The sequence below is a fragment of the Hemiscyllium ocellatum genome, chromosome 34 (genome assembly GCF_020745735.1).
Source record: "Hemiscyllium ocellatum isolate sHemOce1 chromosome 34, sHemOce1.pat.X.cur, whole genome shotgun sequence".
Taxonomy (NCBI): Eukaryota; Metazoa; Chordata; class Chondrichthyes; order Orectolobiformes; family Hemiscylliidae; genus Hemiscyllium; species Hemiscyllium ocellatum.
In genome coordinates, this window is record NC_083434.1 from 17,471,007 (window position 1) to 17,477,006 (window position 6,000).

The window sequence follows — 6,000 nt, forward strand, 5'->3', positions numbered from 1 at the left end:
CTACAGGAGATCCACTTGCCTCTGGTGATGTTGTGGAAACAGAAAACAAGAAAAGTGGGTGCAAAAAACATTTTAAAAAACTTGTAGTGGCACAAGTTGGACTGACTATAACGTATCACTTCTGGATAAATTCAATTGTTTTTTTGGATCTCTATGTAGCCCTGAATGTAACTGTGCCAGCAGTTCATGTCCCTTCAGGGTGTACCATGGATCAATATCTCTCTTGAGGCCCTACCACAGTGTTTAGAAGCAAGATGGACAAGGCATATGTAGGGAAATGGGTCCTTTTGGAACTAAACCCCTTCATGGTCAAACATCTCTAGTCTTAGTGTGTGCGGAACAATGTTGGTGATGAGAGAAGAGGCCAAGGAGGTGTACACAAACAGGGAATCAGTGCATTAGGATCTCCAGGGATGAGGGAGCCCACGGGTCTGAATCTCATTCATACTTGGATCTAACTGTAATATTCTTGCCCTTTATTGGACCTCACTTTCGAATCTCACAGCCTCCTCCATCAGAGGTTTAGCACTTACTCCACGCACTCTGAGTCAGGGTGTTGCCAATTTCTTTCTCATTGTGTGTTTTTGACTTCCAGCACAATGGTAGACAATAGTAGATGTTCTTCAGCCAGTGCCTTCCAGCCTTCATCTCTATGAGTCAGGGAGGCCTCAACATCTAGAACTCCTTCCTGAAAGCCCTTCTTGTGAACACCAATGGCTTTACCCCTCCCTAGGTCCCCACCTATCCCATCTAACATGAGCATGCAGCTGCCCATCTTTGCTCCGCAGTCCCTGGCATATGCAGTCACCAGTCTGTGGGGGGAAGGGGAAGTGAGGAAACTGGTGAAATCCTCATTGATCCCGTATGGTTGCAGGGTCCCAAGGAGGATTATGAGGCATTCTTCCTCCTGGCATCAGGTGGTAAGGGTTTGGCGATGCAGGAGGCCCAAGACTTACATGTCCTTGGCGGAGTTGGGTGGGTGTTGTTGAAGTGTTCAGCCTCAGACCAGTGGAGTTGGTGGGTGTGGGTGTCCCAGAGATGTTCTCTGAAGCAATCGGCAAGTTGGCGTCCTTTCTCCCCAATGTAGAGGAGACCACACCGAGTGCAATAGATACAGTAGATGACATTAGTGGAGGTACAGGTAAATTTTTGTTGGATGTGGAAGGATCCTTTTGAGCCTTGAACGGAGGTGAGGGAAGTGGAGTGGGTGCAGGTTTTGCACTTCCTGTGGTGGCAGGGGAAGGTGATAGGAGTGGGGTGAGGCTTGGTGGGGGGAGGGGGGGATGTGGGGGGGGTGTCTGATGAGAATAGTCTCTCTGGAATGCTGAGCGGGATGGGAGGGCAAAATATTTGATGGTGGGGTCCACTTGTAGGTGGTGGAAGTGGCAGAGGAGGATGCGATGAATGTGGAAGTTGATGGGGTGGATGGTGAGGACCAGGGGGTTCTGTCCTTGTTGCATAGAGAGGGGTGGGGTTCAAGAGCAGAAGTGTAGGAAGTGGAGGAGATGCACTGGAGGGCATCGTCAAACACTTGGGAAGGGAAATTGCCATCTTGGAAGAAGGAGGCCATCTGGGACTTTCTGAGGTGGAATTGGTCATCCACATTCAGCTACTTTCCACATGCTCCACGGGAGTCGTACTGGAGGATTGGAGGGAAGTGAATGTTGTTCCTCTTTTCAAGAAGGTCAATAGGGAAATCCCTGGCAATTACAGTCCTGTCAGTCTTATGTCTGTGGTCAGCAAGGTTTTGAAAATAATTCTGAGGGATAAGATTTATGACTATTTGAAAAAGCATAGCGTGATTAAAGGCAGTCAGCATGGCTTTGTGAGGGGCAGGTCATGCGTCATAAATCTTATTGAGTTCTTTGATGAGGTGACGAGGCAGGTTGACGAAGGTCAAGTAGTGGATGTGGTGTGTATGGACTTCAGCAAGGCATTTGATAAGGTTCCCCACAGTAGGCTCATTCATAAAGTCAAGAGGTATGGAATATAGGGAGATTTGGCTGTCTGGATTCAGAAGGCAGAAGGCAGAGAGTGGTTGTATCTGGAAGTATTTTGCCTGGAGGTCAGTGATAAGTGGTGACCTGCAGGGTTCTCTTCTTGGCCTCTGATCTTTGTAGTTTTTATAAATGACTTGGATGAGGAGGTTGAGGGGTGGGATTGTAAGTTTTCTGATGACACAAAGGTTGGAGGTGCCGTTGATAGTATTGAGGGCTATTGCAGGCTGCAGCGTAACATTGACAGTATGCAGATGGAGTTCAACCTGGATAAATGCAAAGTGATGCATTTTGGAAAGTTGAACTTGAATGCTGAATATAGGATTAAAGACAAGATTCTTGGCAGTGTGGAGGAACAGAAGGATCTTGGTGTTCGTGCATAGATCCCTCAAAGTTGCCACCCAAGTGGATAGGGTTGTTAAGAAAGCATGTAATGTTTTAGCTTTCATTAACAGGGGGAATCAAGTTTAAGAGCCGTGAGGTTTTGCTGCAGCTCTACAAAACCCTGGTGAGACCACACTTGGACTGGGACTGAGGAGGGGAAATAAGGAAACTGGTGAAATCCACATTGATCCCATGTGGTTGCGGGGTCCCAAGGCAAAATATGAGGCATTCTTCCTCCAGATGTCGGGTGATAGCTGGAGGCCCAGGACCTGCAAGTTCTTGGCTGAATGGAGGGGGTGTTGAAGTGTTCAGCCATGGGGTGATGGGGTTGCATGGTGCGGGTGTCTCAGAGGTGTCCAGTTGGAATTCAGTTCTGGTTACCCTATTATAGGAAAGATGTGGAGGCTTTGGAGAGGGTGCAAGGAAGGTTTACCAGGATGCTGCCTGGACTGGGGGCTTGTCTTATGATGTGAGGTTGACTAAGCTCGGACTTTTCTCTCTGGAGAGAAGGAGGAAGAGAGGTGACATGATCGAGTTATACAAAGTAATGAGAGGCATGGATAGAATTGATAGCCAGAGACTTTTCCCCAGGGCAGGATTGACTGCTATGTGGGGTCAAAGTTTTAAGGTGTAAGGATGAAGGTATACAGGAGACCTCAGAGGTAGGTTCTTTATGCAGAGCGTTGTGAATGCATGTAATGTGTTGCCAGCAGTGGTGGTAGAAGCAGAGTCATTAGGGACATTTAAGCAAATGCTGAACATACACATGGACAGCAATGAATTGAGGGGTGCGTAGGTTAGGTTATTTTAGTTTAGGTTAGGATTAATCATCGGCACAACATCATGGGCCGAAAGACCTGTACTGTGCTGTACGTATCTATGTTCTATGTTAATTTTTTTCGATTAGATTAGATTCCCTACAGTGTGGAAACAGGCCCCTTGGCCCAACAAGTCCGTACTGACCCTCTGAAGAGTAACCCACCCAGACCCATTTCCCGCTTACTCATGCACCTAACATTATGGACAATTTAGCATGGCCAATTCACCTAACCTGCACATCTTTGGATAGTGGAGGAAACCCACGCAGACACGGGGAGAATGTGCAAACTCCACACAGTCAGTCGCTGTGAGGCAGCAGTGCTAACCACTGAGCCACCATGTCGCCCATTGAGCCACCGTGCCGCCCATAATGGATTCAGTGAATGGGCAAAACTGTGGTGAATGGATTTCAATGCAAGTAAATGTGAGGACATCCATATTGGACCAAAATGAATAGCTCATAGAGTCATAAAATCATAGAGATGTACAGAACAGTAACTTGCCCTTCAGTCCAAGTCGTCCGTGCCGACCAGCCATCCTAAATGAATCTAGTCCCATTTGCCAGCACCTGGCCCATATCCCTCCAAACCCTTCCTTTTCATGTACCCATTCAGATGCCTTTTAAATGTTGTAATTGTACCAGCCTCCATCACTTCCTCTGGCAACTCATTCCATACATATACCACCCTTTACATGAAAAAGTTGTCCCTTTAGGTCCCTTCCTGAGGATGTTCTACCTCAGAAGCCTCAGGAGATTCAGCATGTCCTTACCAATTTTTATAGATTCACTATAAGAAGCATCCTATCTGGATGCATCACAGCTTGGAATGGCAACTTCTCTGCCCAAAACCGCAAGAAATTACAGAAAGTTCTGAATGTAGCACAGTCAATCACACACACCAGCTTTCCATCTATTGACTCTGTCTATACTTTCTGCTTCCTCAGGAAACCAGCCAACATAATCAAAGACACCTCCTACTCCAATTATATTCTCTTCCACCCTCTTCCATTGGACAGAAGATACAGAAGTTTGAAAATACATACCAACAAATTCGAGAACAATTACATCTTCACTGTTATCAAATTTCTGAATAGCCTGCTCACATATTAAAGTTAATCTTTCTCTGCACCTTCTCGGTAGCTGTAACATTATATTCTGCATTCCGTTCTATTACCCCGTTCTATTACCCCGCTGCATGTGTGTAAGGTATGATTTGCCTGGTTAGTATGCAAAACTTTACTTTTCACTGTATTGTGATGCATGTGACATTAATCAAATCAAATCAACAGAAAGTTAGAAACAGTGGAGACCCAAAGGAATTTGGATGGGAAGGGGAGGGGGTGTATGTCCATGTGTATAAATCATTAATATTTCCTGAATAAGTACAGAAAATAATGAGAAGAGACTATTGCAATACTGGTCTTTCTAGCTGAAAGTCAAATTTCGACTATACACAGCCCTGCTTAGACTATTGAGATACAATGAGCAGTTTAGATTACTTACAGTGTGGAAACAGGCCCTTCAGCCCAACAAGTCCACATTGACCCACCAAAGCGCAACTCACCCAGACCCATTCCCCTAACACTACAGGCAATTTAGCATCGCCAATTCACCTAACCTGCACATTTTTTGGACCGTGGGAGGAAACCCACACAGACATGGGGAGAATGTGCAAACTCCACACAGTCAGTCACCTGAGGTGGGAATTGTACCTGGGTCTCTGGCGGTGTGAGGCAGCAGTGCTAACCACTGTGCCACCATGCATACACCTTAGAAAGGAAGCATCTGACTGCGCAGATTTGCCAGAAAGGTACCTACACTACAAAGGTTAAATCAGACAGAAGAATAGAAGACAGAAAGTAATTTGTATTTCCTGGAATTTAGAAACGTAAGCATTGTTTCACTGATATTTTCACAACGTTAAGGAAAACAGACAAGATAGATGGAGGGAATGAAATTCTGCTGATTAGGCAAGCACAGGACCACAGGGCAAACTCTTAAATATTACAGCCAGAACCTTCAGGTGTGAAATTTGGAAATGTTTATACTCAACATGTAAAGAATGGTTGAAGTTTGGAATTGTCTGCTGCAAACAATAATTGTTAATTTTGGATCTGAGCTGGAAAGTTTTTTGTTTCCAAAAAGATAAAGGATGAATGGATCTGACAAGGATATCTCTATGTACTGCAGATCAACCCTGATCGATTTGAATGGCAGAACTGATTGAGGAACTAAACAGCTTTATCCTGTTCCTTTCGTCCCAGTAAAGTGGGATGTGTATGTATTGCAAAACACGAGGCATCACTTGGAGTAACCAGAGGTTATTTTCTAGTGCTTCATTGTTCATATGTTATTGGGAGTGTGCACTCAAAAGAAATATAAAGCCCATAAATCATATGATTTGCAAGTTACAGCTTTGTGTAAAAAATACTAGATAATTTAGGGGTGTGTAATTTATAGTGATTAGATTGAGGATACCGACAAAAATTTAGCATTTGTAATAGTGAGATTGAAGTAAAATTATGCGCACACAAGAAATGTCTTCTTGTTATCACCTAACCGGAAAGCTCCAGGCATATAACAACTTCTGTTTAATATACTGGGCACATCTCCAATATCTAGCTTGCAGGCAGTAAATCATTTATATCACTTCACCTAACAGTGCCAAGTTTCAGAAGAATTTTTTTTTCCAATTACCAAGTGTGTTAATAGCTATCCTGTAATTTAGAGAAGGAAGGTAAAAAGGGCATTTAAAATACAGAGAATGCATGGTGAAAAAATGTGTCTATCTAGTATTAA